Here is a 15,596-nt window from a genome sequence, read left to right as displayed (position 1 = left end):
AAAATGGCCGCCCTTAAAGGGGCAGGTGATTTTTTTTTTTTTTGCTCAATAACTTTCCCCTGACCACCCCCCTTTTTTTTGTCAATAACTTCTCTCCCTACCCTGCCCTTTTTTTCTCAACAAAAAGTCCTTGGTGTTCCTCATAAAAAAAAATTGTTTGGTGTTCCTCGGTCTTAAAAAGTTTAGGAAACACTGCTCTACGGGGAGGGCTCTGGTACTACAGAGAAATCTTTCCCAGGTATCTGCCTGGTGGGTCTTACTCACATTCTTGGGAACTAACTGATTGCTGTATTTGGGGTCAGAAAGGAATATTCTTCCAGGTCAGATTGGCGGAGAGCATAGGGCACTGTTCATTTGCATGTTTAAACTGGTATAAGCGGTGGATTCTCTGTAACATCTTCAAATCACAGTTTGAGGACTTAAGTAACTTAGGCCAAAGTGAGGAGTCTAATACCAGAGTGAGTGAGAGAGAGTCTATGGCCGGCAGTAAACGAGAGGTCAGAGTAGGTGATCCCGGTGGTCCTTTCTGGCCTTAATGCCAATGATTTGAAATGTCTGGGGTCATGCAGTGAAATGGGGGCTACCAGCAGCACCCTCATCACTGACACTGGGGCAAGCTGCAGACCCAGCTGAGGGCAGTCACTTTCTGGTGAGGGAGTGTGAGCACCAGAGCAACAATTACTGGGCTAACCAGGTAACGGGGAAGAATATGATGGAAGGAAACCTGAAACAAAGGGCAATTCAGGAGGAAGCTCAGAGAGAGTTTGGGGAACAAGGGCTGCTGGGAAGGACGTGTTGCATGGCGTTACCGTATTATGTAGAGGGGAAATAAGCGCACCCCTTGGACACACGGAAGTGACCTGTTGTGCATCTGTGAGTGAAAAGACTCTGAATTGGCCAGGTAGGGAGATGGAGGTGCCCACCAACAAGGGCAGGGGAGGCAGAGGTACATGAAGGCCCACCAACAAGGGCAGGGGAGGGGCAACTGCTCCAGGGCTTGGTGATACAAAAGGTTCTGCCTGAGGCCCTGCCCTGTCCAAGGGTACAGAGGATGACCCTCCCATGTGCCCAGTGGGGCCTGGAGAGACTGTTGGCCCTGCTGGGCACATGCTTTTCTGCTAGAGAAACCATTGGTGAAACTCCATCTCATGAATAAAAGCACACAAACTGCAGGCAGTGTTTTCCCTCTCTCCTGTATAGCAGTGAGCATATGGGTATGTCTGCACAACCAGGGAAACCCTGCACCTGGCTCGTGCCAGGTGGTTTTGGCTTGTGGGGCTGTTTCTTTGCTGTGTAGATGCTGGGCTTAGGCTGGAGACTAAGGTATGTCTACACAGCAATTAAACCGCTCCACATTCTGAGCCCTGTGAGACTGAATCGTCTGACACCCGCCAGCCATGAGTTTTCCTTTGCTGTGTAGACATACCCTCAGAGCTGTTACCAGAGGAAGGAATTGTTCCAGGTCTCTGGCTGCTCTCTCCTTGCTCATCTTCCTCACAGCTTCTTTCAGGCATCAAATATGTAGAGCTAGAGCTTCTTACTACCATGTGTGTAGCAGGAGTCCTATGTGCAGATGTAAAACCAGAAATCAAACATTTTCAGGCCAATAGGGGTATGTCTAGACTACATGCCTCTGTTGTCAGAGGCATATAGATTAGGCTACCTGGCATAGGGAAATGAAGACGCAATTTAAATAATCGCAGCTTCATTTAAATTTAAATGGCTGCCGCGCTCTGCCAACCAGCTGATGATCAGCTGTTTGTCGGCAGATCGGGGCAGTCTACACGCGCCATGGTCAACAAGGAAGCCTTTGTCGACCAGCACAGGTATGCCTTGTGAAACCAGGTTTACCCGCGCCGGTCAACAAAGGCTCCCTTGTTGACCACGGTGTGTCTAGACTGCCCCGATCTGCCGACAAACAGCTGATCACGGCTTCATTTTCCTATGCCAAGTAGCCTAACGACAGAGGCATGTAGTCTAGACATACCCTAGCTGTGAACACCCTAGGGAGATGTAAAATCTGAGTTTCAGCCTGTTGGGGTTATGCATTTCCTAAATGTCACGGGGGGAGAGGGGGTGCATTGAGTAAGATACTCAACCTGATATCAGAAATAGTGTACTGGGATACCACTGAGTGCACTTGTTCCTTCAGCGTGGCCCCCCTTTAACCTGTCTTGCTGAGCTAGGCTCTCAGGCCTCATCTAGCCTGCACGCACACAGGCAGAGCCACACCCAGCTGCAGAAAGACACAGACACTGAACTCAGCTTTAGGATGACTCAGCTTAAAGGACTTGCTCCAGCACTCGGGTGCCTGACTTCCTTGGAGTGCAGCCCCCAAAGGTGCATTGTCTTACACCAGGGGTTCCCAAACGTTTTGACACTGGGGACCAGTAAATTCATTCCTGAGCTTTTGGAAGACCGAAAACATTTATTTCCATATTCATTAAACAAATGATGAATATGCAAATAAATTGTTTCTGGTCCTCCCAAAGCCCCCAGTGCCAACTTTAGCCCACAGAAAAGTCAGTTGGGGCCACGCAAGTGATAAACAAAACCACAATCCCTCCAAACCCCTCAAACCTCATTAATGTGGGCCCAGCTGTGCTTGTGGGTGCTGGGACAGAGTTCTGGGGAAGGGTGCCAATGAGTGCTGGGGCAGGGGACAGAGTGCTTGTGGGAGTCTGGGGAGGGGGGTGAGGACAGGGACTGATAGCTGGGGATCCTGTAGCTGTCAAGGCCCAGGAACTGTGCGGGCTGCTCCCCCGTCCTCCAAAGAGCGGTGCGGTACCTGACACGCTGGTCCACTACATGCCTGCTGCCTTCCTGCACAGAGGTAGGGGGAGTCCCAGACTGTGTCTGCCCCAACCACTCAGGCAGTGTGAGCCTTGCTCCTCCGCTCCCCATGGCAGCATACGCTGCCCGAGCAGCTAGAGCTGGTGCAGTCCCAGATCCCCAACCACACCCCCCTCCATGCGCAGGAAGGCAACAGGGGAACACAGTCCCCAGCGCTTGATGGACCAGTGCTTTAGGTACCGCACCGGCTGCTGAGGGAGAGGGGAGAGCATCCCGCACACTTCTGGGACCTGGCACACAGCTGCAGAACTGCCTCCTGACTCCGCAGGAAGCCCGCGCTACCTCTGTTGACACTGGGAGTTCAGCGCAGTGTTCATCCTGAGGGTTGGGGGGCAGCGAAGCGGGTTCTCGCAAAAAAAATTCTGTGGCCCGGTATTTTTTTTCCTAAGGACTGATACTTGGCCGTGGACCACAGTTTTGTAATGCTGTCTTACACCATACAGGGATTTAGACAGCACACACTGGTGAACCCACTCCCTCCCTCAATGTGGAGGAAGTCATACACAGCCTCTTCCCCTCCACTCCCCATTTTGAACTGCACACTCTGGGTTTCAGAGTAATCAAAAATAAGTTTATTAATGAAATGGGGAGACTTTAAGTCAGGGGTGGGAAACCTTTCTTGGGTTGCAGGCCGCTGACGCACAGAAAAATCAGTCGGGGCCGCATACAAGTGAGAAGCAAAAAAATCCCCCAAACTCCCACTGACGTGGCCTGAGAAGAAGAAAGACACTCCCCACATTATCCTTGTACATCAGAGCCTAGGGGGCACAGACTAGTAGATTTTGTGTGCCCCAACCCTACGGGGGGAATGGTGAAGGGACTGGAGCACCAGCTTGGGTTTCCCAATGCTGGGCGGGGGGGCAGTTCAGAGCCTTGGGGGCTGGATCCAGTCAAGCCAGGGGCCTCATTTGGCCCCCGGGCCTCAGGTTCTCCACCCCTGTGATGATAAACAGAACAAAGCAAATTATGGAGAAAACGAATCAAAACACACAATCTAAACGTAATACAGTAAACAAATGGGCTACAAATAGTCATTTCTCAGCTCTTTCGGACAGACTGCAGAGCTTTCTGAAAGCCCATTGCACTAGCCTGAAACTTCAGGTATTTTCACTCACAGGCTAGAAAACCCTTTCGGCTTGCTTTCAGCTCTTCTCCCCTCCCCCCACCCCCGTCCACTTCTTGTCTGTCTGCTGTTTCCTGGTGGCTCTTTGGGCAGGGATGCAGAGGAGAACCATGATGATATCACTCCTCTGCCTTATATAGATTTTGTACATGGTAGGAACCCTTTGCCTTCAGTGGAAAAACACTGGTATTCAGAGATAAGTCCCAGTATCAGGTACCTCAGCCACATGTCTCTGCAGGGCCATAACAGCCATTTCTTGCAGGCTGACTGGAGTATCCCCAGGAAGACTAAGATTTTTCATAGTCGGTTGTCTTAGCTGATGGGACATCAACCCTGTCTGAATTCTTCATTGCTGTCATTACCAGAGTGGGAAATTGTGGGTGTTTCAAAGTTGCACATTTGAACTACAGGCCAGCATTCCTATCTTCAGGAAAAAAAATGACACATGCATACAAATAGGATAATCCTAATCAGTAAATCATAACCGTTCCATGATTCCCAGCCCACACTGCTTCCCACAGCTCCCATTGGCTGGAAATGGCGATCCACAGCCCATGGGAGCTGCAAGCAGCCACACCTGTGAACACGCAGATTGATAAAGTGACTGGTGGCCTGCCAGTGGCCATCCCTGGTGAACCAGGCTGCGTATTGCCCATCCCTGCCCTAATCTCTTAATACAAAATGCCATTTAAAGAAGAGATACCTTGAGTCTTCTCCAGGTGCCACTGAACTCAATGGGAGTTTTCCCATTGATTTCACAGAGAGCAGAGCTAGACCATGTGATGGAAAATGCATGACAAGAGCTTTCCAATGTGCAGACGTAGGCAGAAGGTGTCGTGAAAGATGTTCTCTTCTCCCACTGCCCTAGCTGCAGTGAGTCTCTGGTTGTGGGAAAAGAGGTTCTGGGAGAGCATATTTTCACACCTGGTGGGGGGAGGGAGTTGTACCCAAACCGTGAATCAGAGTTTACTCCTCAGCAGCTTCTATATGGCCTACAGTGGCAATTTATTCCTTCCCCCTAGCTCAGCTAATACAGACTAGTAGGAGGTGAAAATCCCTTGGAACGCACGATTTAACACTGAGATGGTAACCAATAATTAATTACTGCTTTCCAAAATGATTAAGTCTGTGCACACTGTTTTCACCAGACTGGAACATCGTATGACAGTGTATCAAGCCTGTAGCTCTATGCAGCTGTTTTACTTGGGCTGGTTTTATTTATTAGTAGAGTCTTTTTAGCACCAGCTCCACTGCATAACTGGCCGGAGTGCCTCGACGAAGTTAATGCAGGTCTAATACCTCTCCTGGCAGTAGAGCTGTACAGGGTTACCAACACTTGAAATAGCATCATGATTTCGGACCAAGTTTGGGAGCTCTCGAGACCTCTCAGTATAGCACAGATCAGGAATTTGGCCTTCGCTGTTGTGGCTTCCCACTTCGGTCAGAAGAGGCAGCAGATGGATTGTGCTGCAAGCAGCTGCAAAGGCATCCTCACCCTAATTCTGTGATCAACAGCAGCACACTTGCTTCCCCTTAAGCGTGCAGGAGGGAGGAGTTACTGGGAGTTGGGAGCCCAGTCTACGGTCTCATGACAACTGCCAGAGTTAAAAAGGGGAGGTAAAAACCAAAGACAGGCAAAAAATACTGTTGATTCTTCTTAAAACGGCATGGGTTTTGGCTACTCTTGTGAAGTTTTGAGCTAGTAGGTTTCTAATTTCTGACCACCTCGGGTTGCTGGTGCTGGCTCTGCTAGCAGAGAATTTGGCCTCTTTGTTATGTCACTGGGTGTTACGATAAGGAACCGATGGAGAAACCCTAGAGAAAGACTGATGAGGAAGTTCAAGCTGGCTTTTGCTTGCAAATGATACGTGTTGATGTTGGGATGCTGTGATGGATAGGAAGAGTGCTGACCAGCACCCAGTGACTGAAGGGTTAAACTCAGGTAGCTAGGAGGGGTGTTGGCAGAAAGCCACGGAGACCAATGGGAAAGATGGTTGAAATTTCAATTGTATATAGATACCTAGCTGCTTCTTTCAACGTTCTGGTCATTTGGATAAAATAGTCTGTCATTTTCACTCCAGCTTCCAGCTCATCTGAAGAAGTGGGTTCTGCCCACAAAAGCTCATGATACCCTCTCTTGCTAATGTTAGTCTCTAAGGTGCTATAGGACTACTTGTTGTTTTTAAAGTTATAGGCTAACATGACAACCCTTCTGAGACGCCCCTGTTTAGTTAGTGGATGTTCCCCTCCCATTACACAGTCTGTTATGACACAGTTAAATAAAGCTACATGTTCAGTCTTGGGAGTAGACTTACGTTTATTTCACTGAATGGCCCTTTTAATAAAACTCGTAAGCAGATCCCTTCAGATGTATGTGTATAGAGTTATGAAGAGAGTAAAAGGAAGTATGAAGGTGTGTTTGAAAGTGTTATCAGATAAATTGGAACACAATTATTTATAGATTAGCCCCCTCTAAAAGTATGTAAATTCATACGCAGAGTTTTTACATGTACTCTGCAAAGTACTTGGACATAAATTAAAATGACAGGTTCTATACACACACTTTAGACATTGCTTCTCATAAATTGAATAGATTTTGTGAACTAAATAATAAACAAGTTTGGCCTTGATATCCACATTGCTAGTAATGGGCAATGCGGTAGTGTTTATTTCTCTAATGGATTTTTTTAAACCCTGAAAGCAAACCGAGCCTATAGATCAATATTTGAAATATTTGAACCCTTTTGGAAACTCTTGAATTGTGTATTAAAGAGTTCCCAGGAAAACGTTACTGATGTCTTCTCTCTGATCTTCAATAACCCATTATGCTGTGGGGTATTTAACTCCCTCAGGTCATGCCATTGAATGTGGGTCTTGTTTCAAGTCAGTGGATCTTGTTTGAAGTTAGAGCTACTCAGCATTTCAGTATTTCCAACCCTAAGCAGTCAAAAATCATGTGACTCTCTAAAATCATATGATATTTTAATGGGGGTCTTTTATTGGTCTCTGGTTCTGAACCTTTAGAGATAAATTGTCAAGCTTTGTATCCTCTGCAAATGTGGGGTTTTTTTTTTCTTTGCAGCTGCTTTTTAAAATGAACGTTGAGATTCTCCTGATTTCAGGAGATGCAGCTTTAAGAACAGTGCATAGTGTGAGAATCTCACAAAAAATTGTGTGCGTTACCAAGTGAGCCCCAATCCGGCAGACACTTAGGTCTGTGCCTGAAGCACAGGAACAGTGCCATTGGATTCAGTGAATCTGCACCACTTTAAAACAGGTGGAGAATCAGGATTTACATGAGTGATGTTGCCTTCTGGCGGGTCCTCAGAGAGGATAAAGATCCTCTATAAGCAAAGGGGTTCTTGGGCCCCAGTTAAATCCTAGATACAGTAACATTCATTCATATACTGTGCCTAGCGAGCCCCCATTAATGAACATACTGTGCTCTGCTTTTGCAAACAAACGTCTGTCAATTTTTTTCCACTAGTCTCACACTTTCATGCAAAGTGTTGAAGGGTTGATATGGGAAAGCTACTATTAGCGCTTTCCTAACTCCTCTTCATAAGTAAATAATCTATGATCAAAACATTTGTTTCTACTGTAGTATGAGTTCAGCAGGTGTGAGATAAGTGGCTACCTTTCCTGCCTTAGAAAAATCAATTAAAAGGGAACAGAAAGGAGAGTTTCCATTATGCATGCATGCTCTTTGATATGCTTATCTATGCACTGTCACATTGACTTAAAAAAGCTGTTAAGCACACTCTATTGGCTTAATAAAGGGAGGAAAATCAAAGACAAGACAGACTGATATAAACAGAGTAGCCTACACTTGAAAATAGAAGAATCTGAAAATCAATAGGTATACATTTTTGTCCTTTGGCTGTGCAACCTTTTGTAATTACATTATCAGGATGAAAAGGCTATTTCAATTATTTAATGCATGGGGGGAAACACAGTTAAATAAAACATTGTATTATTGAAAGTGATCTGATGTCTTACTACTTTTGAAATGCCTTACGGGTGCATTATTTATTTTCAATTCTCACTGATACATTTGTGTTAAGTTTGAGCTGTAATACAATATTTGTATTCTCTTTTCTTGCAGGTAAGTCCAGATTGGGCTATCGGATGAAATTTATGGTTTGGGTATGTGAGCGGACAAAGTAAGCCTTCCTCAAGCTGTCTCAGCCTGTTAACAAGGTCAGATTGTTGTCTGAATGTTCAAACTATGGCATTCCAATTAAAAATGTAGTGAGTGAAACAGTTGATGTAGTTTGCAAACTGATGGGAACTATCGAAACTCAGTGATTTTTATCTGGTAGGTTAGAACTGTTTGCCATCACTAATTAGCATTTACAGATACTTCTTTCTCCAGTTTATGCTTAAACTATTAAATCTTCAATAGCTGGAGATAATGTGTAAAGGTACATTGTTACACATAGATTAAAGGTGGTTTATTTTTTCACCATCTTTAAGACTATCATTGTATTGGATTCTCTACGTTTGCTGTGTTCTAAAGTTTTCAATCTCTCCACTTGAGCAACGACCAGTTAACAGGTCATGCACTGAAAAGTTTACTTTGTGGATCATTTGAAGCAGATTACCTTAGAGTTAATCATCTGGCAAAAGGGCACTGCTAAAAACCATTAAAATATTGCTATCAGACTGGCATGCTTTGCTTCCTACATGACCCTTGCTGCTCATCGTGACTTCTTAGAGTAACCAGGAAGTCCTCATGCTCTTTCAAGCTTTCTTGCATCAGATTCAACCAGTTTGAGTCATTGACATAAGTGTTGTGTTTAATGCATCAGTGGTCTAACTTGATTCTGTTTCAGCATTTTCTTCTGTTCTCTTCTCCCCATCACCTCAGGAACGGTTAACCTCTTTCTGAATCTTTTCATTTTTAATTATTTGTGCAGATAAGCAAAGGGCAGCTACTTGAGAAGTCCACAGTAGTTGGTGGGTTTCCATACAACAAGTAATGTTTCTGATGCCCGAACTTTAATGATGTCTTCTCTCTACAGAAAATCTCCATTTAATATTTATAGACAAAAAAAATGTTCATGTCTGGTCAAATCAGTGATATTGTGATACTAATTTGTTGTCATAAACTATTGATACTCAGTTTACAGCAAATACTTTCCTGCAGTCATCTGTGGAGTTTAGATTTGGTAATTTTAAAAATGCAGAGTACTATGCTTTGGCTGGCTAGTTGTAAACACTGCTCATTATGTTAATATTTGTGAGGTAGTTCTGTCATCATTTTAGGCTGTTAGTAAACTTGTCTCAAAGAGAATTCAGATCAGCCAGTGAAGTAACATGCAATTACTTGACTAAGCAAATACTTTTATTATTGGTTCTTCCTTTTTGCTTCTGTTGTTGTGGCAATTGACGTCAACTGAGAAAAGAAGCCATAAGTTCCTATCCGGTATGAAAATGAGATGATGAATGATTTGGTCACTACAAGAGTGGGGCTGACTTTTAAGGAGGGGAGAAAAGTGAGCCATGTTGTAGATAAACATGTGGGCTGTGTCTACACTGGGCCACTTATTCCAGAAAAGCAGCCGCTTTTTTTTACACTGGCTGCTTGCTTTTCCGGAAAAGCAATGACGATCTACTGTAAAATTGTCAGTGTTTTTCCAGAAAAACTATGATGCTCCCGTTCGGGCAAAAGTCCTTTTCCGGAAAAACTGTTCCAGAAAAGGGCCAGTGTAGACAGCACAGTAGTCTTTTCCACAAAAAAACCCAGATCGCGAAAATGACGATCGGGGCTTTTTTCCGGAAAAGCGCGTCTACATTGGCCACGGATGCTTTTCCGGAAAAAGTGCATCTACATTGGCAGGATGCTTTTCCGGAAAAGCACTTTTTCCGGAAATACTTATAATGGAAAACTGTTCCGTTTTAAGCATTTCCGGAAAAGGGTGCCAGTGTAGACGTAGCCGTGACGTACACCATTTGGGTTGATCCACAGATTTCAATGGAAGGGAGATGAACATTCCAGTGAAATGCAAGTTATGGCTTTCTGCATTAAAAGTTACCTCCTCGGAATGCACCAAGATTACCTCTGAAATGTCCCTGTCCATTAGACATTCACTTTAGCTTTTTCTCTTCCTATGGAGAAAAAAAGTTTTTTTCCTCAGAAGAACTAAATATTACATTTCTGCTAGGGAAGTCCCCAAGCTGACTTATTCTAGGGTTTTTTTGTTTTGTTTTTGTTACAATTAAATCTGTCTAATTTCTAAAATTCTAGTTCACACACTTTCCCCCTCCTTATCAGTTATAACTTTTCATCCTTTACCACCACCTTCCAATATATATACAATACCCCCATGGACTTCATGCTAAAAGAATGTTAAAATGAAGTATTTCTTTGTATACAACATTTTTGAGGGTTATTTTAAATGAGCGACTTACTATGTCTAGATTCTAGCTCTACTAGTAGGCTGTGATTTTGCATTCCTTATATGCCTGAAACTCCTACACATTTCAACAGGGGAGTTTGGCATGAAGACCAGGTTTTTTGTTTCTAAACAACTGATGGATAGCCCTGGTGCGTTAATGTTGACAGAATAAATGAACCCAGAATGTCAAAGGGGTTCATGTGACCCTATCACTCTAATACTAAATGGTTAAATATAGTTCAGGGTTTCAAATACAGCAATCTCAACCTGCTTGGTTCTGTGGCAAACCCGCTAACAAAATGTTCATACCCTTTTATTAAAGATGCAGAAAAAGAATGAAATATTTAAAGCATGTGAGTATTGAGAGGCTTTCATTTTTAAAATGTTCCTTTCCCCGTTGAGAGAGTTTCACAGAGACTCTCCTGTCTGACAGTTGTAGATGGTGCTAACTGTCCTGTTCAGTGGGTATCAGAGAAACAGACCGTTAAGATGGGCTGCTGTTGTGGCTGAAATCTGATCCTACGTCTCTTGAGGCAAATACATGAGGAGAGGGAGAAGAAAAGCAGAGATAGCAAATGGACTCTCTCAGCCTCACAGCTAGAGAACCGCGTGGCCTAACACATGCTTTTATTAGCCTCTCTGAGTCATGGCAAAATTATACCGGCATCTGGGCTATTCAAGCATTTCCTTTAATTGCCTCTCTGGTCACAGACTCACAGCAGTGTGGCAAAAGGGTCCATGTTGTCTGGCTAATCCAGATGTTCTTTAAACAGAAAGTGAAAGGAGAGAGAAGAAATGCAATGGGAAAGGAAAAGGAACCATAGGGGAAGGGGCATCAGAAGACCCCCCAAGTCTCATATCTCAGGGGTGTTGATGATGCTGGTGTTCTCTCTTTCTCTTGCTCGCTCGCTCACTCTGGCCTGGTCAGGACCCTTTTTAGGATCAGGATGATGAAGGCTCAGAGGTGTCATGGTGGATCCCAAATCAAGACCAGGCAGTGGAGACAACAGCCACGATGGCAGAGCTTGTTGCTTCCAATCCTCAGGACTCCTCTCCACAGTGTCTCTCTTTAAGGACTCCCAAACAGGGTGAATGGCAGAACAGACCCTCTCCTCATTACTGTGTTTGCCAATTAGGCCTCATTTCTGGCACCCCAGTTTTGGCCTATTTATTGATGATTTTATTCTCTTTTATTTACCCACCACAGTCTTCACACAGCCCCGGAGATGATTAATTCAGTTTCTGTCTTTTATCTTTTGCTGACTTTTATGTAACAGGCTGAGTTGGACTTTGCACAATTTAGAGTATGGGTGTCTTCAAAACAACTCCTCAGGGGAATAAGCTAGGCCAGGATTACCTTGAACAGCCATACGACACATCAATGGAAAAATATGTTGTCGCATACCAGGGCTGTATACAATCTCTCGTATTTTAATGAATGTGAATGCACGGCTTTTGTTTTCATCACGGAGGAGCTATTAATAGCAGAGTCTCTCTGTGAAAGATTTTGAATGGCAGTGCCATTCCTCATTTCAAGCGGCAATAAAAGGCTTGTCCTTCAGCTTTATTTTGTTTGAAATGTATAAATGCTTTTTTCAAGGTGCTTCAGACATGAGAAGATAAAAATTGGTCAGACCAGAGTAAGAAGAGTTATGCACCTAACACAGAGCTGTAAAAAACTGAGCACTTCTGGCTGTAATGGAGGGTTTTAAATGACATCTTTTGGGGGAGAAGCAGGACAGGCAATGTTTCCAATTTAAATAAGCGTACAAAGTAAATATGAAACTCCACGGACATCCGAATTTATACTACAGTTGAGCCTCTTTAATCTGGCAACCCTTGGAATCAGGGCTTGCTGAATTAAAGATTAAAGATTTTGCCAGGCCAAGGAGGGTGTGAGGGGGATGGGAATCGGTGTGGGAGTGGCAGGGACACGCCTCCAGCAGAACCTGTCACTATGTTGTCATTCCTCCAGCTGCAGGAGGGGGGGGGGCAGCACGGAGAGCCGTATCCACTTCTGCCTTCCAGGGTCTGTATTGTGGGTGGTCCCGAATTAGGGACACCTGGAATAAGGAGGTTATAGTGTATATATGGCAGGATTTTTGGAAGAGCTCAGCAGTAGCCTGATTCTACACCCATAAAGTTAACCTATGCTTTACTGCTGAATTTGGAGACTGTAGATTTAGTCCAATGCTGAGAGCTTTTGAAAACTGTACCCAAGACATGCTGGCTGTGTCTACACTGGCCAGTTATTCCGGAAAATCAGCTGCTTTTCCAGAATAACTTGCCAGCTGTCTACACTGGCCGCTTGAATTTCTGGAAAAGCACTGACGATCCAATGTAAAATCATCAGTGCTTTTCCGGAAAAACTATGCTGCTCCCTTTCGGGCAAAAGTCTTTTTCCGGAAAACTGTTCCGAAAAAGGGCCAGTGTAGACAGCAGAGATTTCTTTTCCACAAAAAAGCTCCGATCGCGAAAATGACGATCGGGGCTTTTTTGCGGAAAAGTACGTCTAGATTGGCCACGGACGCTTTTCCGCAAAAAGTGCTTTTTCGGAAAAGCATCCTGCCAATCTAGACGTGCTTTTTCCGAAAATACTTTTAACGGAAAACTTTTCCGTTAAAAGCATTTCTGGAAAATCATACCAGTGTAGATGTAGCTGCTGTGCTTTATCCTGTAAGAAATCAGGTTTTGCTCATCCTTTAGGAGAAATTACTCTATGGAGATTATACCTATCTCATAGAGCTGGAAGAGACCTTGAGAGGTGAGTCCCTTGCCCTCACAGCAGGACCAAGTACCATTCCTGACAGATTTGCCCAAGATCCCTAAATGGCCCCCTCAAGGATTGAGCTCACAACCCTGGGTTTAGTAGGCCAGTGCTCAAACCACTGAGCTATGCCTTCCCGTATGGCTGCTTGTGTATGTTTTAAAGCCATTCCTCTCAAATGTTCCTCATTTTGAAGGACATCATTTCTCTGAGTGCTTAATTTACCTCTATCTCACAGGCTCATTCTTGTTTCCTCCCTTCGATGATGGAAACTTTATCGCAGAAATAAAATAGAATAATGGAACTGAGCTTAGCGAAAGTGTTGGCATTTGATGGAAGGATGTCTGCCGGGTGGAACAATTCGAGTGTGAATGACTTGTGTCCCCTCCCCTCCTCATTTTTGGCTCATTGTCACATGCTGCCACCTTCCATGGTTTGAGCCTTAGAAGGTTGAAAAGCACAAAGTTCTGAAGAAAGGGTGGAGTGCACCACAGCTCACTAGTGCACCGGGCTCACTAATGTAAAAAGGAATAGATACACAACGCATCAGAACCACCTCCAGCGGGGTCAGTAGCACTTTGTGATGGCTATTTGGAGGCATGAGGAGCGTATGCACGTACCTTTGTAGATGGATGGCCCAGTCTCTTCGGTTGCATCTGGCCTTCACTCTTTTTCTAGCAGAAAACAGCCACTGAGTTATAACAATGAGGTTGTTCCCCATGGATGAAGTTGAGAGAGGATCCTCCCAATCACCCAGAATTAATTAGTAAAACCCAGAATGCAACAGCTCAATATAAATTCAACCGCTGCCTTCTCCTGACATGGGATAGGTCTTGGAAGCTTTTTCGTCCAGGCTTGATATAGGCTGTCTGCCTGGGAGACCCCCGGTCACAAGAGTCAACCAACTTCCTATAGCTTCCGTCCTTTTACCCTGTTATAGGAACTATGTGCCCATCCCGATATCATGTGACTCCCCCCTCCTCCCTTCCAACCTGAATCTGCTGGTTATCTCTCCCAGGCCCCCAATGGCTGTACCGCAGAACAGGACTTGCTCAGGCCTCCTGGCCCACCGAGGAGCAGTCCACCCTGTTATACGTTTTAGATTTTGCTCAACAAGCTACATCAAGGGTGGCCCAGACTGGCTGGATTTTTTTACACCTGAGTAGAGCAGGTTGCATTTTTTTATTATTACTGAATGTGATAAAAAAAAAAAGCTACTTTTGCGCTGTCTGGTTTTCTTTTTAAGTATTTCAAAGTTAAAGAAAAACCTGACAATTGGTATACCAGGTCTAGAACTGGCATGGAATTTTCCGTTCCCTGCCACTAACTCTAATGTATATCTATTTTATTATAATTATATTAATGTGATTGTATATGTGTCTTGTAAATTATTTCAGCTTTGGTGCTGGGTGGAATTGAAATGTGACTTCTGCCTTAAATTGCTTATTTGATTTTCCCTACCCTAGGCGTCTTTGGATAAAATTTCTCACTGTTGATACCACAGATGAAGCCATATGGGTGGGAGTAATGATAGGAGAGCCAGTGTAGATAGAGGGTGAGGTGCCTGAAGGTTTTAAGGAACCATCTCCTCACATCCTGCTCTCAGCTGGGTTGGACATCATGGTCATTGAGGGTGTCTACACTGAAGAGTTTTTCCGGAAAAACTACACCTACGACCACACTGTAATTGCATTCTTTTGACAGAAAGTCAAAAGAACGGAGGGGTTTTTCTGGTAAAACTCTTTCTATGAGGAAAAACCTTTTTTTCCAAAAGAGCTCTTTTGGAAACAGGCATGTGTGGATGGGGAATAGGGTGGTGGTTTTTTTTTTTTTTTTTAAATAAGAACCCTCCAGGAAAAAGCACAGGTGCCCTGGTGGCTACTCCGTCCACAACAATCAGAACTTAAATGTGAGATAGTGTCCAATCAGTGTGGATGCTCTCTTTCAAAAAAGCAGATTGCTTTTTCATTGCACTTTTGCTGTGTAGACGCTCTCTTTCGAAAGACATTTTTCCAGAAGATCTCTTCCAGAAAAGCTTCTTCCGAAAGAAGCCTGCAGTCTTGACATAGCCTAAAATGTTAGTGACCTGTCAGAGGCCTGTCAACATGAGCAGTCACTCAGATACTGCCACCACTATTGCTGCTTCAGAGGTAGTGCAGCGCTGGACATTTCACACACACTACTCTTGTGTAGACACAGCTTGCCTAACATATGAAGAAACCACCTGATGGAAACCACTCCTGGAATTTTTTTAAAACCTCAGTAGAAACTTTCCATTCATCCTTGGTTTTCTTCTGAAGGCCCCGTTGATGCAACAACCAATAGCCAAAAGACTTGTTTCTTTCCCACAAATCTAGTTGTTGTTTTGGAACCAACTGAAAATTTCCCCCTGGAATTTCCAGTCAAGAAGTACGCTGCTTTAAACATGGAACTGACTCACGTTTGCTGTTTA

General features: G+C 44.3%; 1 protein-coding gene across 4 annotated transcripts in view; it reads left to right on the top strand.

Moving 5' to 3' along the window:
- The window catches only part of KCNIP1 (potassium voltage-gated channel interacting protein 1), a 725,629-nt gene that overhangs the window by 487,366 nt on the left and 222,667 nt on the right, over positions 1–15,596 (top strand). Inside the window, exon 1 of one of the 4 annotated variants that reach the window (XM_025181073.2) lies at positions 8,080–8,176. The exons of the other annotated variants lie outside the window; for them this stretch is intronic. The gene's annotated coding sequence lies outside the window, so the exon portion shown is untranslated. Of the gene's footprint in view, positions 1–8,079; positions 8,177–15,596 lie in introns of those variants that run through there. 4 annotated transcript variants of the gene reach the window in all.

Source organism: Pelodiscus sinensis, chromosome 17 (genome assembly GCF_049634645.1).
Source record: "Pelodiscus sinensis isolate JC-2024 chromosome 17, ASM4963464v1, whole genome shotgun sequence".
NCBI classification, from domain to species: Eukaryota; Metazoa; Chordata; order Testudines; family Trionychidae; genus Pelodiscus; species Pelodiscus sinensis.
This window is presented reverse-complemented; position numbering and strand designations above follow the sequence as displayed.